Source organism: Carcharhinus amblyrhynchos, chromosome 9, assembly GCF_965287045.1.
Source record: "Carcharhinus amblyrhynchos chromosome 9, sCarAmb.v2.hapA, whole genome shotgun sequence".
Taxonomy (NCBI): Eukaryota; Metazoa; Chordata; class Chondrichthyes; order Carcharhiniformes; family Carcharhinidae; genus Carcharhinus; species Carcharhinus amblyrhynchos.
In genome coordinates, this window is record NC_137332.1 from 63,971,214 (window position 1) to 63,991,312 (window position 20,099).

General features: G+C 41.1%; 1 protein-coding gene across 5 annotated transcripts in view; it reads right to left on the reverse strand.

The window, feature by feature from the left end:
- nek7 (NIMA-related kinase 7) overlaps positions 1 to 20,099 on the reverse strand; it is a 180,793-nt gene that overhangs the window by 118,487 nt on the left and 42,207 nt on the right. Inside the window, exon 1 of one of the 5 annotated variants that reach the window (XM_080195841.1) lies at positions 6,486 to 6,502. The exons of the other annotated variants lie outside the window; for them this stretch is intronic. The gene's annotated coding sequence lies outside the window, so the exon portion shown is untranslated. Of the gene's footprint in view, positions 1 to 6,485; positions 6,503 to 20,099 lie in introns of those variants that run through there. 5 annotated transcript variants of the gene reach the window in all.

The following is a 20,099-nucleotide window of genomic DNA, read 5'->3' on the forward strand; positions in this document are numbered from 1 at the left end:
TGGTAGATTCTAACCTTGAGTCAAAAGATTATGAACTCAAACCCTATCCCATCAAGTCTATTCAGAATCTTCTATGTTAAGTAAGTTCACTTCTCATTCTTCTGAACTCCAATGAGTTTAGATCAAACCTGTTCAACCTTAAGGTAAGGCATGAATCTCATTAACCTTCTCTGAACTACTTGAGGTAATTAGACCCTTTTTTCATAAGAAGTGACCAAAAGTGTTGGCAGTAGTCCAGTTTCACCAAAACTCTGCTACTACGGCTGCAGTAAAACTTCCTGCTTTTGTGTTCCATCTCCCTTGCAAGAAATACCAATGTTCTATTTCCTTTCCAAAACACTTGCTGTACCTGCATGCTCACTCTTTTTGAGATTCATTTACCAGGATATCCAGATCCTTTTGGACTACCAAGGTGTAGAAACAAAGCATCGTGTTTGCTGGAAATTAAGATAAGAACAGAGGAAATACTCAGAAGGTCTGGAGAGAGAAACAGAATTAATGTCTCAGGTCTGTGATGTTTCATCAGAACTAAGAAAAATTAAGGATGCTGACAAAACGTCAACAGTAGATACAGCAAGTACAATCATTGGGATGAAAACTGTTAGGGAGGATATACTGAAACAGATGGCTACGTTTGAAGTGGATAATTCACCTGGTCCAGAAGGCTTGTGCTCCAGATTGCCAAAGGAAGTGGGGTTGGAGACAGCAAATCTGATATTTGTTCAAGAACAAGGGCACTCCTTAGAATTACAGGCCAGTCAGTTTGTCATCAGCGATGGATAGGGTTTTAGAAATATCAGGTAAAAAGATAATAGGTAGTTGGAGAAGTTAAAGTTAATTCCAGTGAGCCAGCATGAATTTGTAAATGCAGATCATGTTTTACTAATCCAAGTGAATTCTTCCCCACCCCCCCGCCAGGTTTCATGAAGGGAACGCAATGTTTAATTTCTCTCTGGATATCATCGAAACCCTAGAGTGCATAAAGATGCCATTTGGCCCGTTGAGTCCGCAGCAAACTCAATCCTACCCAGGCCCTACCCCCATAGCCCTACAAATGTACCCACCAATCCCTCTCATCTACACACCTCAGGACACTAAGGGGCAATTTTAGTGTGGCCAATCAACCTAACCCACACGTCTTTGGACTGTGGGAGGAAACTGGAGCATCAGGAGGAAACCCATGCATACACGAGAAGGATGTGCAAACTCTACAGAGACGGTGACCCAAGCCGGAAACTGAACCCGGGTCCCTGGAGCTCTGAAGCAGCAGTGCTAACCACTGTGCTACCCATATGTTCTATATGGATTCTAAGAAACCACTTGACAGAGTACCACATAAATGGCTGGTCAATAAAATTGAGACATGCAACAGGAACATTTTTTTTTAAACTCTGGATGATGGTAACCACTGGTGTTGCCAGAGGTCCAGTGCTAGGTGTATTGTTTTCCTTCCACACATGGAAAATCCCACACTCTCATTTAAGGCCGTGTTAAGACTTTTTTTCATCTTCGTCTTTTGGTGATCATCTTACATGTGTGTTCTTGTCATAATGCTTCCTGTTTTTCTTCACTTTCTTCATTCATTGTCTTGAAGGCATTTATTTATGAATCTTAACTCCAGTGAAAGGAGCCCTTTGAAAACTGTAACTGTAATCCTTCATTATTGATAAAATTCTGAAGTCTAGGAGTTACAACAGAATAGATAAGGGTTTCAAGATAAGCAGAAAAAAGGATGGAATTGGCCACTATTAGTTGTTGTTCCTGGTGATGGAATGGATATGTGGTCAGAATCTCAGCATAACATCAAATACATCGTTAAGATAGAAAACTGTCTGCATCAGTCTCAGACTGTGCCCAGTGAGAAGAGAATCAGTGGCAAGGCAACTAACTTGTAAGCAGGGTCCAAAGGCAATGGCTTCACTCATTCTGAAGTCAGACAACAGTATACCAAATCAAAGACTGTGGGAAGAATCAAGAGAGGTAGCACTGGGTATCATCAGGGTTTATGTGGAACTTGACATGTTTTCCAATCATTTCACCAATCAGCAACTTGTAATGAGAAATAAGATGGGACCAAGGATAGATTCTTGAAAGGTTTCAGAGGTTATGATACCAGAATCAAAAACATAAGTCACTGCCAGGTGATTCTCTGGCTACGACTGGATAGATAGGAATGCAAGCAGGTGAACTCCATCCCACCCAGCAGAATTAAAGAGCAAAGAAGTCGGAGAAGCACGGTGGAATTAACTGTGCAAAAGGTTGAGGACAAGTCGGGACAGTTTGAGACTATGATGATGGTCAATAATGTAGGAGAAGCACAAGTTTGATTGAAGTGAATGGAGGGACTGCGGGAGGGGGAGTCCACACACATTTATTGACTTGAAGGGAAAGGGAGGGGTGGGAGATGAGCAACACATTTATTGACTTGAAGGGAAAGGGAGGTAGGAGATGTGGGTGATCAGTTTTCAAAAATAGGGGGACACTGGCTTTTTTTTTGAGGAGTTGAGTTCTGATAGCAGATTTGAAGGGGTGGGAAACAGCACCTGGACAGAGAGAAAATCTTTACATCCAACATGATGATCAGCAATTTGGTAGAAATCGGGGCACCAAGGTAGCCAAGTCCCATGGTTTAGTTGGACCAAAGTACAAGTCAAAATGCACAGAAAAAAAAATCCAGCATTCATATAAAAAACTAAAAATATTTTGATGCAAATCATTACATGATTTCAGTCTTAAATGCAAATGTGAATACAATTTAAATTATGACTAATTATTTGCATCAAATGATTAACTTAATAATTGTAACATTTTTAGCTGCTCTTCTTCGATGCAACATTACCAGCTACCTAACTTGAACAATTTTTAGAACAAATATTGATGATATCCAGTTAGCAATCAGTAGCATTTAGTACATTTTGCTGGTTAAACATTTGAACACACAAATGAAAACATACCTAATAATATTACATGACAGATTGATTGTAAAGCAGTTTGTTAATATATTAATTTTAATGTCGTGTGTTTTGGGGCACCCCTTAAATCTTTTGTTAATTAAATAACTTTAAATAATCAAAGCGAGATGAACACAATTTTTGCAATAAATTATCTATGTGGTCAAGTAATTTAAGCTCATGTGAAGCTGTTTTATTCCAGTGTACCTTTCTATTTGAGCATTGCATACAAAAAGCAATCAACAATTCAAGCATGCCATTCTATTTTCTAATTTCAAAGATCAGTTTATTCAATACAACATGGCAAGTAGAGGTCAAGTTATTTTAAGTATCAGTGCTGCAAGCAATTTAATGCCTAGTGCCAGCAGATCATTGTACTTTTATATTGAGCACTATTGCTCAGTTTAACTGTATTATTAGCTTCAAGTACAGCATGTCCCTTCAATTATCAGTTGCTTGATCTTAATTAACCAAGATACAAATCCAGTAACTAGTGAAAAGCACAAGCTGCAAAACCAGACCACATTTGGAAAAATTGTATTAAGCCCACTTTACTATGATAAAATTAACCAGTAAAGCAAGGAATAACTGTGATCTGTATAAATCAGGGGCCAACTAGCTTAGTTGACCTAATTTCCCTCAATTTAAGCACTAATACACACTTGGAGATACCACTACTTCCAAAGACGACAAAATTGTGACAACCAACAATTTTACCTGGAACTACAAGCTGACCAGAAGCACCCCCAAAACCGAAAGCTATGACATCTTTCCACTTGTCTCATTAATTGCTCTCAAATCCACCATCATCCAACACATTTCACCTCCACCACACCTCCCCATCCCCAAATAGGACATTAACACTCCAGATATCTAGCAATATGATTTCCCATCAAATTATTAAAACAGTTCAAAAGGAAATCCACGTCGTATGAACCATTAATTTTGCTTTCCAATGACAATCTAATTTTACTATGTATTCATTAGGAACTAATGAATCATTAGATTCACACTAACATGATAGGCATAGAAATATTAAATCGCAGCTTTGACACTGTTTCGCAATCTGTTCACTCTTAATCAGATTGATTAGTATAATAAACACTATGATTTCTAAAGCAATGACTTGAATTCTTTGCAGCTACAGGCCATATTATTCATTAGATGTTCATGCCCAAAACTGAACCAAGTACATGATACTGTACCTTCGACAAGTACAGCAGAAAGTAGTTTAAACATGTGATTAGAATATCCTGCCATACGAGCAGTTGAAACATGCAACTATTTACTGCTTACCACCTCTTAGTGCTAATCTAATGATCCTGCAGACAAAAACACAAATATTTTATGTAGATTAAAAGATGAAAACATTGTACATATTGCTCACCTTTCATACAGTGCAGTCAGCATTAGAATCCTCATTACTGAACAGTAACTGGCTGTTTGGACGAATTAAAATTCTTAGCTTGCAGACCGCAAGCATATGGTACTTATTATCTTTAATTAAGTGATACTGTTCATTTCGAACATGGACAAGACAATAATCACCAGGGCTTCAGACCACAATGTATACATTGTAGTTAACAAGACTTTATATCCAGCATACTGAATCTAGTTCCCCACTGCTTTCGCCATAGCAACATCTCAGCCAGAGTCAACTTACCAACCAACTAGTCCCTTTTCTTCCGTGGTATAAATTGCTATGATCATTCCAAATAGGGCATTCTTGCCCTATTTGTCTTGGTGAGTGCAAGACAAAAGAGCTTCAGCAAAATATCTCTCCTCTCAGATACACCCATTAAACAGTACAGTTACACTGAATTTCAACAACACAAACACACCTCATAATTCATTCCATTTTAAACTCTATCCCTAAAGGATTCTTCAAATTGAACTTGTTACTGCAAATAAAGATCAATGCAATATTGGAGGTAATTTCATTTGGAAAATACCAAGAAAGTATTAGATTTACGATCCTGAACAGGAAATGCAGAGAGTCCCATCACTCCTGTAAAATCAGCAGTGTATATTCTATGAAAAGTAGACTGTTAATTCAATAATACAAAATCAATTGTATATCATTTTTGCAGACTATATGCATGCAGTTGCACACATGTAACATTACCAGCAAGAAAGGAGAAAGACAAAGCAGAAATTAGAATTGGAAAGCTATTTAGTCTATCATCTGCCACTGGGAAAATGCTGGAATGCATTATTAAGGAGGTAGTAGCAGGACATTCAGGAAATAATAATAGATAGTAAGAGCCAACATGGTTATGGGACAAGGAAACATAGAAAACATGCAAAACAGAAGTAGATGTAGGCCATTCAGCCCTTTGAGTCTGCTCCACCATTCATTCTGATCACGGCTAATCATCAAATTCAATATCCTGATCCTGCCTTCCCCTCCATATCCCTCGATCCCTTCAGCTCCAAAAGCTATACCTAATTTTTTCCTGAAATCTGTGTTAGGGCTTCCACTACTTTCGATGGCAGTGAATTCCATAGACTCACCACTCCTTGAAGAAATTTTTCCTCACCTCAGTCCTAAAAGTACTCACCCTCAAACTATGACCCCTAGTTCTGGACTCCCCCACCATTGGGAACATTCTTTCTGAATCTATCCTGTCGAATCCTGATACAAATTTTATAAGTTTATGAGATTCCTCTCACATTTCTTGATAATCTATTAGACCTCTTCAAAGATGTAACAGGCAACACAGATAAGGGGAACTAGATGATGTGGTGTATTTGGCATTTCAAAGGCCTTCCACAAGATTCCACATAAAAGAATACAACACAAGATAACAACTCAAAATGTTGGGGACGATATACTAGTATGAATGAAGGATTGGCTTACTAACAGGAAACAAAGTTAGGATACGGTTTCAGGTTGTAAAGTACACCACGGATTAGTGCTCAGCCTGAACTAGTTATTACCTACATTAATGATTTCTAACCAAAATTGCTAATTATGGAAAGTTAAGTGGGAAAGCAAGCTGAGGTGGATGCAAAGATCTACAAAAGGATCTGGATAGGTTAAGTGAGCAGGCAACAAACTGGCAGATGTAATGTCATATGGGAAAATGTGAAGTTGTCCACTTTGGCAGGAAGAATACAAAGCAGATTATTTAAGAGCAATTGTAGAGTACTGCAGTGCAGAAGAGTATGAGTATTCTTGTACATGAATCACAAACAGTGGTTTTCTGATACAGCTAGTATTTAGGAAGGCAAATTGAATGTAATTTGTTTATGGCAAGATGGTGAACTATAAAGAAAATGCAAGGCTTGCTACAATTGTACAGGGTATTATTGAGACTGCACCTGGGGTACTTTGCACAGTTTTGTTCTCCTTACTTGAGGGATATGCGCCTCTTTAGTGAATGAGGGTGTTTTGCATTTATCTTTTGGGCATTAAGAAAATAAACATTTATTCTGCCTTTTAAGTTAAACCTACGAAAAAGCAGTCTGGTCTCTGTTCTTGAAAGTCATAGCACCCAAGGGGTTAAAGCATCTCTTCTCTTAAATACGTACTGTTGCAGTCCATTGAGAGGTAGAAAGGATACAAATAATCCCACATCGGTTTGTAACAGATACAACACAGGCAGCTATTCAGTCCATCCTGCGTGTACCGACTTTTTGGTAGAACTTTCTAACTGGTCCCAATCTCAAGTTCTTTCTGCTTAATCCTGTAAATTCAGAGCAAGGCAACCCAGATCTTCATTGATGCAGAGAATAAGAACATACTTTAATAACTGAGTTACATTATTTTTTCACAAATTTTATTTCAAAGTACTAGCTCTTTGAATGCACAAAACATTACATAAAATACTAACTGTGATTCACAAATCTGAAGCAATATGGACAGGGTTTTTCAGCCTGTCTTGCCCTGAAACTAGAAAATCCCATCTGAGGTCAAAGGACCTTCCCATAATCCGCTCCTTGCTCGTTCAGATTCCTGTGGTGGGTCGGACAGTAAAATTCGCTCCTAAATCTATTTCTTTCTCTACTGATGGTACCTGATCTGAGTTGTTTCAGCATTTACTGTTTTTAATCTCAAGTAATTCACATTGCACAGCTGAAAGTTTTGATGCAGTGCAATGTGAACCACTGCTCAAACATTCTGACACCATTTCAGGATTGGCTTTCTCATTAGCCCCAACCTTCCCCTATTACATCACACTAAAACATGACTTTCCTTAAACAAACAATTCCCAATTTGATCAAGTTACTGTTGGACATTTATTCCATCTTTTACTCTCATCAATCTTACAGATGCACCACAGAATGCATCCTTTCCATATGTATCACAGCTTGGTATAGCTCTTGCTCTGACCAAGACCGCAAGAACCTACAAAAGGTTGTGAACATAGTGCAGTCTATCACACAAACCAGCCTCCCATCCACTGACTCCGTTTACCATTTCTTGCTGCCTCAAAAAAGCAACCAGCATAATCAAGGACCCCACTCTCCCCAGATGTACTATTTTTCACTTCTTCTGTTAGGAAAATAATACAAAAACCTGGGAACACATACCAACTGACACAAGAACAGCTTCTTCTCTGCTGCCATCAGACTTTTGAATGGACCTACCATATATTAAGCTGCTCTTTCTCTATAACCTATCTGTAACTGGACATCGAGAAATACAGTGGAAAAATTGTTTCCTGCATGCTATACAGACAAAACATACCGTTCATAACAGGGGAAAAAGGTTGGGCAACTTAAGCCAAAACTTCCTGGATAATGAGAGAGAAAGGTTAAGATAAAGCAGAGGAAGTGCATGTATGATAGATGTCTGGTTGATAACACATGAGAAGCAGGCTGACTAACAGAAGTTCAACTGAGAAGTGAAAGGAAAAGTGATAAAGAAAGATACTTTAGATACTGGCAGCTAACATTAAAGGGAATCGAAAGTTTTGTATAAGTATATAAATAGCAACGGTATGGTAAGCAGACTGTGGGACTAATTCTGGAGCACAAAGGGAACCTACACATGAAAGCAAAAGGTATAGTTGAGGTATTAAATCAGTATTAGCCACTTGCCTTTACAAAGGAAGGTGCTGCCAAAATCAGTTGTGTGTGTGTGTGTGTGTGTGTGTGTGTGTGTGTGTGTGTGTGTGGGGGGGGGGGGGGGGGGGCGGTAGTTGAGACCCTGGTTGGGCTTACAATTGATTAGGAGATATTGGAAAAGCTTGGCTGTGCTTCGTGTCAAGTCTTCAGGATTGGATGAGATGCATCTGAGTTTGCTAAGGGAAGGAGGGGTGGAAAAGTGCATAGGTGGCGGCCATAGTCTTCCAATGCTTTTTTGATCCAAAGGACTAGAGAATTGTAGATGCTACATCCTTGTTCCAAAATTGATACAAGATTAATCCAGGAACCACACAGCAGTCAATTTAACCTCAATGGTGGGAAAGCTTTTGGAAATGTTAATCAGGCAAAATTAACTGATTTGATTTATTGTCACGTTTTGGAATAAAGTGCAAAGTACTGTTTCTTGCACACTACACAGACAATACATACAAAGGGAAGGAGGAAAGGAGAGGGTGCAGAATATAGTAGCAATGTACCCTGAATGTGACCAAACCATCTCCTCTTTAAAGGCATCCCATGCATGATAGATATCTGGTTGATAACACATGAGAAACAGGCTGACTAACAGAAGTTCAACTGAGAAGTGAAAAGGAAAAGGAGGTAAAGAAAGATACATTAGATACTGGCAACGAACAAAAAGGGAATTGAAAGTTTTGTATAAGTATATAAATAGCAACGGTATGGTAAGCAGACTGTGGGGCTAATTCTGGAGCACAAAGGGAACCTACACATGAAAGCAAAAGGTATGGCTGAGGTATTAAAATCAGTTTTGTCTGTCTATCTTTCATTCCAATTTCCCTGGGACAGACCATTTCCACTTGATAAAGTCAAGCATCCCAAATTTAGTATTTTTAGATTGTTTCTGTTCTTCTCCAAATATAACCAAAATTTTAAAGACTATTATTCCCCGATAGTTATCGTTATTCCCCAACGAACACTTCATTTAACTCATTCCACAGAACCAGATGGGTTGCAAAATACTGATCAAAAGAATTTTCTGCAACAGACTTCACCTCGCTACCTACTGTTGCTGTCTTTATTTGGATAAGCGAAGTCCCCATTAGCACTATTCTATAGCTTTTGCGCCTCTCAAATTTGCTCTTTCATTTGTGACTTCCGATTACACAGTAGTGTAATGGCATCTGTATTGTTTCTCAGCTCAAACGAAATAGATTTTTAACTTGACACCTCTAGGATATTTTCCTTCTCTCTCCAGCACTTCCAATGACCTTAATCATTTTAGTGTCATCTTTCTTCCCATTCCTCTTTATTTCCTGAATACTTTGTATCCAGGAATATAGAATATACATAGCCAATGTGGTAGCACGATGGCACTGTAGCTAGCACTGCTGCCTTACAGCACCAGGGACATTGGTTTGATTCCCGGCTTGGGTCACTATCTGTGCGGAGTTTGCACATTCTCCACATTGGCATTTCCTCCAGATACTCCAGTTTCCTCCTATAGCCCAAAGAGGGAGTAGGGGGCGTGAGTATGGTTGGTGGCGTTACAGCAAATAGGGTCCAGGTGAAGGCTGGGATGAAAGCACTTTATCTGAATGCACGAAGCATTCGGAATAAAGTGGATGAGCTGGTGGCGCAGATCGACACAAATGGATACGATCTGGTGGCCATTACAGAGACGTGGCTGCAAGGTGACAGGGACTGGGAGCTGAATGTACAGGGCTATCAAGTGTTTAGGAAGGATAGGCAGGAGGGAAAAGGGGGGGGGGCTTGGCTCTGCTGATTAAGAATAGCATCAAGGTGGTAGCAAGGGGTGATATTGGCGCCAAGGAGCAGAATGTGGAATCGTTGTGGGTGGAGATTAGGAACAGCAAAGGGAGGAAGATGCTGGTGGGTGTCATCAATAGGCCCCCGAATAATGATCTGGAGGTGGGGCGGGCTGTTAACGCGCAAATAAGTGCGGCGTGCAGGAATGGGACGGCCGTAGTTATGGGGGATTTCAATCTGCATATTGATTGGTCGACCCATGTTGGACGCGGTGGGCTCGAGGAGGAGTTCTTGGAATGCTGCCGGGATAGTTTCCTGGAACAGTGCGTGTTGGAGCCGACGAGGGAGAGAGCTATCTTGGATCTCGTGCTATGTAATGAGGCGGGTAGAATTAGGGACCTTGCGGTGAAGGATCCTCTTGGGGAGAGTGATCGTTGTATGGTGGAGTTTCTGGTGCAGATGGAGGAGGAGAAACTGGGTTCCCAGACACGCGTACTTTGTTTGAATAGAGGGGAGTACGGTAGGATGAGAGAAGAATTGGCGAATGTTGACTGGGGGAGCGCGTTGGAGGGAGGGTCTGCTGAGGAGCAGTGGAGGATCTTTAAGGAGATCTTTCTCGGTGCTCAGCGGAAATTTATTCCGATGGTCAAAAAGGACCGTAGGAGGAGAGGTAATAAGCCGTGGATAACGAAGGAGGTGAAGGAAAGTGTTAAATTAAAAGCGGAGGAATTTAGAGTAGCTAAGAGTAGTGGGCGAGAAGAGGATTGGGAGAGGTTTAAATGTCAACAAAGATTGACAAAGAAGTTGATAAAGAAGGGTAGGAGAAACTATGAAGCTGGGCTAGCGCTTAATATAAAAAAGGATAGCAAGAGTTTTTATAAATATATAAAAAGGAAGAGGCTGGCTAGGGTGAACGTTGGTCCTTTAGAGGATGAGAAAGGGGACCTAGTGGTAGGGGATGGGGATATGGCTAAGGTATTGAATAACTTTTTTGTTTCTGTCTTCACGGAGGAGGACGTGAATAATTTGCTGGGTGTTAGCGATGGAAAGGTGGTAGGACTGGAGGGTCTTAATGACATTACTGTTACTAGAGAGGCGGTGCTCGACAGACTGGAGGGGCTGATTGTGGACAAGTCGCCAGGACCGGATGGAATGCATCCGAGGATTCTGAAAGAAATGGCGGAGGTGATAGTGGATGCCTTGGTGGTTATTTTCCAAACGTCGCTGGATTCTGGGGAAGTGCCGGAGGATTGGAAAACGGCTAATGTTACGCCGTTGTTTAAGAAGGGTGCCAGGCAAAAGGCGGGGAACTATAGGCCGGTTAGTTTAACGTCTGTGGTAGGTAAAATGTTAGAATCCGTCATTAAGGAGGAAATTGCGAGGCATCTTGAAGGGAATTGCTTGATAGAGCAGACGCAGCACAGTTTCATTAAAGGGAAGTCGTGTCTGACAAATTTACTGGAGTTCTATGAGGATGTGTCTAGGGCGGTGGATAGAGGAGAGCTGGTGGATGTGGTCTTTCTGGATTTTCAGAAGGCGTTTGACAAAGTACCTCACAAGAGGTTATTGCAGAAGGTCGAGGGACATGGAGTTGGGGGTAGGGTGTTAGCGTGGATAGAGGATTGGTTGTCAAATAGGAGGCAGAGAGTGGGGGTCAACGGGTGCTATTCGGATTGGCGGATGGTGACTAGTGGAGTGCCCCAGGGGTTGGTGCTGGGGACTCAGCTATTTACCATTTATATAGATGATCTGGAAGAGGGAACCGAGTGTAGGGTGTCGAAATTTGCTGATGTCACCAAGATTGGGGGAACGGCAAATTGTGCGGAGGGTGTGGAGAGTCTGCAGAAGGATCTAGATAGGCTGGGCGAATGGGCCAGGAAATGGCAAATGGAATTTAATGTTGGCAAGTGTGAGGTGGTCCACTTTGGTAGGAAGAATGGTAGGAAGGACTATTACTTACGGGGCGAAAAACTGCAGCAGGCGACAGTGCAGAGGGACCTCGGGGTCCTTGTGCATGAGTCGCAAAAACCCAGCTTGCAGGTGCAGCAGGTGGTCAGGAAGACGAATGGGATGCTGGCCTTCATAGCGAGGGGGATTGAATATAAAAGTAGGGAGGTCTTGCTGCAGCTGTATAGGGCATTGGTGAGGCCGCAGCTGGAGTACTGTGTGCAGTTTTGGGCGCCGCACCTGCGCAAAGATATTTTGGCCTTGGAGGGAGTGCAGAGGAGGTTTACTAGGCTGATACCAGAGTTGAGGGGGTTGAGCTATGAGGAGAGGATGAATAAACTAGGCTTGTACTCGTTAGAGTTTAGAAGAATGAGGGGAGATCTCATTGAGACGTATAAGATGATGAATGGGATGGATAGGATAGAGGTGGAGAGACTCTTCCCGCTCAAAAAAGACAGTAGGACTAGGGGGCACAGCCTCAAGATAAAGGGGGGGCGGTTTAGAACGGAGTTGAGGAGGAACTTCTTCACTCAAAGGGTGGTGAATCTCTGGAATTCTCTGCCCGTTGAAGTGGTGGAGGCTGCCTCGCTAAATATTTTTAAGACGCGGGTTGATGGGTTTTTGATAAGAGAGGGGATTAAGGGTTATGGGGAGAGGGTGGGAAAGTGGAACTGAGCCACGACAGATCAGCCATGATCTTATTGAATGGCGGGGCAGGCTCGAAGGGCTAGATGGCCTACTCCTGCTCCTATTTTATTTCTTATGTGCAGGTTAGGATACTGGCCATGCTGAATTCTCCCTCAATATACCTAAATAGGTGCCGGAGTGCGGCAACTCGGGGATTTTCACACTAACTTCATTGCAGTGTTGTGAGCCTACTTGTGACTAATAAATAAACTTTAACTTTACAAAGCATTGGATTCAATTCTCCAATATCACTATTGTATATCTGCACCTTTAGCTCACTAGCATTTTTAACCATGTCGCACATTTGTGCAGCAAACCTAATCTGGATTGTCAACCTCTCAAATCTGACCCCACTTAACACCTTGCTATCACTTCTTACAATCCTTTCAGCAACTACTTCATCTTTCCTATTATTATATCATGGTTCCCAATTCCCTGGCAAATTAGTTTAAACCCTCCCAAACAGCACTTGCCCTGAGGAATTTCCCAGCTCTGCACAAGTACAACCTGCTAAGCCTCCAAATTTTACTCCATTAACCTAGCCCAAGGAACCTAAAGCCTTCCCTCTTGCCGTGTCTCTCCAGCCACACAACCATTTCTTTCATTATCGTTTCTATAATCACTATTGCATGGCACTGACTGTATTCTGGTTCCTAGCCTGTCTCTTAGCTCCATATCATCTGCGTGTAGGATTTCATCACCATTGCTACCCATGGCAGAAACACCCATCTAACACCTCACTGCTGAATTTCCCCATCTTTCTCCTGATCCTCAGCCACATGATGCCATAAACTTGGCTCTAGCCACACTCCCCAGATTAATCAACACCCACAAGATAATTTTTGAGGAAAAACTGACCATTTAATTTCCACATGAGCTACTTCTTGATTTTCAGGGGCTTCCTTCTTGGTTTGCGAAGGGTCCTCTTGCATTTTCATTGACCCCTTTATTGGGTGATTGAGTCACATAGTAACATTACCTTTTGTATTTGTGCTGATTTAAGATAGCACAAATATCAAACGATTACATACATACTGTATATAGCATACATGTATATCTTTTAATCCTCATGAAAAATTCAAATTGTTCACATTAATAATAAGATGCTAGACATTAAGATTTATATGCACTCGTATAATTACACACCAAGTTACAGTAGCTAGCAAGACCCTTCCAGATCTCAAATTATAAACCATTGAGCAATCAGGCCCATCACAAGTTTAGCATTAATATCACATGCACCCTGTGTTGAACAGTGAAAATTTAAATATGACATTTGCAAAAGTGAAAAAAGGTTTGCTGACATTTTCATGTCCAACACTATCAGTGTCAAATTAGTTAATTTTGCTCGATTTCAATGTCTTATTCAAAATCATGTTCGTTTTCCTCTTCTTCATGCTCATCTGCAGGATGTGCAATCTGGGAAGGTGATGCAAATTCAGATTTGATAGCTGATGATCACCAGCACCTTCTATGCAGCTCAATGTGGTCTTGTCACTTATTTAGTTGTTTTATATCACCTGGTTCCAACTGATTCTCCACTGAAGTCATTCTCCAAGGGACACTCGAGCGAATCATCATGAAGTTGTCGATGATTTGCATCTTGAGACTGACTCATCAGTCACTCTTGATTGTGTCCCTGAGGAAGAAAGCCCTCCCCACTTTAACTGTGATCAATAGTACTTCCTGTGTCATGCCACTCGGGGATATAAAAAAAAGAGAACTTTTCTTGCCTCTCTTTGAAGAGCTTACTCCATAAAGTGCGCAATGGAATTGGTCTATTTTCATTCTTCAGATCCACTCAAACTCCATCAACTTTGAAGGCATGGGATGCAGGGAAATTGTTCAAGTGTTCTAGATGTATTTTCATATTGACATCTCTACCTTTCAGCTCTGGTGGCCAGATTTTCAGATCAACTTTTGTCACTCCTTGCTGGTTCACAATGAGTCAAATCGCTTTTGTAGACAGTGAATCACTGGCTCACTACGATTTCTGTATGATTGGGAGAAGCCAGCTGCACTTTCTGCAAGCTCTTACAATTCCTCTATAGGTCCCCTCAAGGCAGTCTTCTTTGATGGATTGCAGCTTGCGACTATCACTGTCCTGTGTCAGGTCATGCAGAACCTCAGATAGACTTGCACTGTGTCTGGAAAAAAGGTCAGAAGGCTCCTCCATAGCATCCAACACAGTGCTACATGGACAAGTGCCAGCACGAGCCTCTTAACCACTCCTCTCGCTTCTGAGGCATTTTTTTCCTTGACTTCAGCTACCGTTCATTTTCTACGTCCCTTAAATGAGCAACAACTGTGGAGCTTTGCTCCATGCACGTCCTATGATCAACTGAATCAAGACCCTCCAACGATGTTCGTTTAAGGATGATTTCTTCCAAGCAAGTTTAGATAAAATTAAGGTTTATTTATGAGTCATAAGTAGGCTTACATTAACACTGCAACGAAGTTACTGTGAAAATCTCCTACTTACCACATTCCGGCACCTGTTCGGAGACACTAATGCAGAATTTAGCATGGTCAATCCACCTGACCAGCACATTTTTCAGATTGTAGGAGGAAACCAGAGCACTCAGAAGAACCCCACACAGACACGGGGAGAATGTGCAAACTCCACACAGACAATGACCCAAGCCAGGAATCGAACCCAGGTCCCTGGCGTTATGAGGCAGCAATGCTACCCACCATGCCATTTCATTGTGCTCCCAAAGACACTTGAGTATAGGATAACGTCAGTCAAGTTAAGAAGCCATCCATCTCTCTGGTAAAGTAACATTCTCTGCATGCAGTTTTGGCCGCACACTGGATTCCAATTAGTCACGTCATCTTGGCAGCCAGCTTTGCAAAGATCCCATCCTCCTGCCAATGATGCTCGCCCCAGTTACACCAAAGCCATCAGTTTTCTTGCATTCTGGGACATCCTTATCCATGAACCAATGAATTGATATGGTCCAGCATCATATCTGCATCCATGAACAAATGAATTGATATGGTCCAGCATCCTATTTGCATTCTCTCAACATTTTAGATCCAAAATACTTCGTTTGGCATACCATTACTCGAGTATTTAACATAAACAGGCTCTTTCTCCTTTCTACTCCTGTCAGTGCTACCATCCGTCAGAATGCACAAAGCTTGCAGTTTACACCCAAGTATTGCAGCTCTAACAAACATTCTTAGCCAAGGAATGAAGGTATGTCCTTGTGTTGTGTTCTCATATGCATTTCCAAGATCTACATATTTTCGTCTTGCCACACATACGAGGAAAGCAGCAGAATTGGGCCTCATTATTTGCCAGATGGTAGATGACTTGACTATCTTCCCATAGGCTTATGCAGTAATTTTCACAATGTCTGGATTATTTGATTTTTCCATGAACTATAAGCTGCCTTCTAACTTGGGTTCTGGCTGCTATATCATGATGTCCACGGGTACTTTGAGTCAGTTTACCTTATGCCAAGGCAGACTTTGCAGAATACTACTGATTCATTCCATGCCAATCCAGTTTTCAGGGCTATTGCGGAGCTTTGAAGAGCAAAGTTCCCCGCTGGCCTGGTGTATTTTAAGCCCTGCCCTCACCAGTATTCAAAACTGAATGCTGGCTGGGAACAAAGATGAACTCCAATGACCTTTACGCTACATGCCTAGTCCTCCTACAGCCTAATGGTCACCCATTTCCCCCTCTGTCCACACACCCTTAAACTATGGTTGGACCACATCCAGAAACTTGCTAACCATGTAACTCTTGACCTGGTGGATGTACTGCAGTGCAATCAGCTATTAAAGTTCAAGCTGCTCCAACTAATAACACCTACTGCCATGGGGTTGCCCACAACACAAAAGCATCCTGGATTTCTCAACTGTAACAGGACATTCATCCCACAGGACTGAGGTACACGGTCACGTTTCTACTTATTAGACTGACTAAACTTAAAAAATCCTCCCCAGCTACCCACTAATCAACACCTTCCATTGTGCTGATGTCATCTAGTTTTATTAACATCGTACCCTGATGCTTATGCTCACTCTGCTCTGCAATTTCATCCCCAAACACCTTTAGATACACACTTCTTACCTCCAAGTTCGTCAAACAACAATTTCAAAAAACCTGGTTTTTATTTGGCAATTTGTTCTCGCAGTGTTCTCTCTCACTCCTGCTGACTTCCCACAGTTGCTTTTAGCTGTTGCTCTGTGACACTGCTTTCTCTCAGGCTTAGTCTCTCTGGCTTGTGCAAATTCCCCATCTCCACTTATACCTGTTGTGCTTCAGTACTGTATTACCTCCAGCTTGCTGTCTCCAACATGTCCGTTGCTCTCTAGCACTATTTCCCAACAGCACAAGGGAAAGCTGTTCCTTGGTTATTTGATGGGTAAATGTAAAGCAGAATCACAATTTCACTCCATGCCAATGCCTAGCTTCAATCAATTTCACCATATAAATGTTCTATGACAGTCACAGCAAAATCATGTGAACAATTAAAAATGATATACCAAAAAAATGCAGAGTTGGTCACACCATTACATTAAGTCTCTGTCCATCAATTCCTGTCATAGCATTACAGCATAGCAAAACTCAGCAGCAACATAAAACCTTCTAACAATGTCAGTATTTGGATTAAAACAGACTGGCAAACAACACCACATCATACACTTGTAGTTGAACTTGTTGCCAAGAGACTTCAGCTACAATAACACCATCACATGTCCAAGCATACAATAAAAATTAAGTTCAATTAACTGCTTAACACAGACATTGAATGGTATTCATCCGATACCTTGTGTCCATTGTGATGGATATTTCCATAGTAGACCTAAGAATTATTATATTAGAATGTCTTAGTAATAAATCTCCATTCAGAAAGGTAGGTGCAACAAAAAAAAACATTATAATGTGTTGTCACAGCTATACAGGGCCTTGGTGAGGCCACACCTAGAGTATTGTGTGCATTTCTGGTCTCCTTTTTCAGAGGAACGATGTTCCTGCTCGCAAGGGAATGCAGCAAAGGTTTACCAGGCTGATTCTGGGGATGGCAGGACTGATATATAAGGAGAGATTGACTATGTTAGGATTGTTTTAGGCAAGGAGATGTTTCTTCACCCAAAGAGTTGTGAGCCTGTGGAATTCATTGCCACAGCAAGTAGTTGATGCCAAAACTGAATGCATTCAAAAGACAGCTGAATATAGCACCTGGGGCAAATGGGATCAAAAGTTATGGGGAAAAAGCAGAATTAGGTTATTGAAGTGGGTGATCAGCCATGATCATAATGAATGGTGGAGCAGGCTCAAAGGGCCAAATAGACCCTTCCTGCTCCTATGTTTCTGTGTAATGTACAATAGGATATTTGTCAACTTCTCATCCCAACTATAAAAAGAAAATGGAAAACACGATGAAATTTCCTTCTAGACCACTCCAAAATTCTAGTGTAGTCACTATCACAATGGCCCTAACATCTACGAAGCTGACCAGCTCCAAAACCTAAAGCATTTCACATGCATTAGTTCATACAGTCCAAAAGGTTTCAAATTCTGTCAGTTACTGCTTTCGTTGCCAAAACACAGCTCAAATGCAATCTGCAAATATAAACATTTATTTGTTCAGTATGAAACATCATGCAGTATTCTATATACCTATCTACAACACTCCTTTTCAATACAATTGTCATTATGAATCTTTCATGTACAAGGAAGAGACACAGTCTCCCCAGCGCAATTTCCAGTTTAGTGGGAATGGTGGCTGGGGTGCCAAGTACTAAGACAACAGGCATTTTGGATAATTCATTCTTTGACAGGCTGAGGATATTCAATGACAGCAATACTGGTATTTGAATTAATACAAGCTGGCAAGCACCAACATAGCCTAACTTCTAGTGAAACCCACTGCCAAGAGACTTCAGCTCAAACGGACTTCATCCGTAGATAGTTGCAGATAAGGCAAGCAAAAATCAATCATACCCTCATTGCTATGAAAAACACTAGGGGCAAAGATCAGAAAACAGATGGCTTAACAACTATTAATCAGTTAAGGAACAACCCAGGAAACAACACACTTGCGAACCTAACAACTGTTCTGAGTTGAAATAACTAATGTTCAATAGGGACTGATCAAAAAAAAAGACTCAAAAAGGTAGAGTTGAGAAGGTATTTCTCAGGGGGAATCGGCAGGAAAGTACGGTGAAGGCCACAATCAGAACAGCCATCATCTTTGAAAAGCAGACAAAGCTCAATGCATTGAATGACCTACTCCTGCCCCTTATGATCCTCTTCCCAAACACACAAACCTTATCAGCTCTGGTTTTGACGCAATTTCTAATCTTCTTTGCCCACCATCCCATTTGTATTCCTATCCGTACATCATCACTAACTCGATCAAAGTTCACGGCCAACGTACAAGCTTTAACCAGGCTGACTGCAAGTCGCAACTTCTGTTTGACCCCAACATCAGGCCTCTCATCCTCCCCATTACCTAGGTCCACATCGAATTCCAACTCAATGTGGATCCTCAGCCCTTTGTCTCTTAAATCTTTATGTATACATTAATAGCTTCACTGTTCCAACACTGACATCCAAAACTCTGTTTCTCAAAACCTGCTCCGAATCCCACTTACATATTCTTTGTGACATACATTCACTTCTAATTCAACAATACCTCAAATTTAAAATCCTTTTCCTCATCTTAAAACCTAATGTCCTATCCTACCTACAATCCATCTTGAACTCCTTTATTCCCCCATCTACCTTGCTCCACTACTAGCAGAAACCTAATGTCCTATCCTACCTACAATCCATCTTGAACTCCTTTATTCCCTCATCTACCTTGCTCCACTACTAGCAGTTGTGCCTTTTGTCTTGGTCTTACAAAATGGATTTCTAACCCTCCATCTGTTTTAGCTTCTTTCAGCACCCTTTAAAACTCAGCTGTTACTCCAACTTGAAACTATTCCTCACTGACTTAGCTTCTGTTTGTCAAAGCACTTCAATACAATTTCAATCATTTGTACTTACGCAAATGCAAATTACTGTTGCATATCCTTGCTCTTTTATAATATTTATTAAATGGGAAAAAAATGAACTTCAAAGCACTCAGCCATGTTGCAGGTTAACTGGATGCTGATTGGATCAGACAGTGATGATGCCAAGGCTACAATTCACCATATCTTTTCAATTACCTAAAATAGCAGGATTCAGATGATTGATATTGATTTGGTTTGTAAAGAGATCTGACCTGGTGGCAGAATCCAACTAAAACCAAGAAAGGGAAAATCCAAGCCTCTGAGATCACTAGATTTTTGTGGGCAACTTTCTTCAAGTTCAGTTTCAAGCACCATCATTTTACTGCTAATCACAATCTGGGGTGTGTCCAGAAAATGTTATCCTTCGGAAGGCAACCAAGGGCTGTTTTGTAATCCAAAAAAGTACATAATGTGTAAAAGAAACAAGTATACAGTACAAATGCATGGTTTGAAATCTGATGTTTAAAAAGCACTTTCTTATTGTGAACACGGTGACCAAACTGATCAGCATGTCAATATTTTCAGTTGTACTCAATAATCTAAAAAAATGCCCATGAGATTTAAAGTGTACCCTTGCGTAGAACATGACATAGTTACATAGATCTGAGTGAAAAGGAGGGTCATGTCTCCTGTACACCAAATTAGATCGTTGCCATGCAGTTGAAAGGGCAG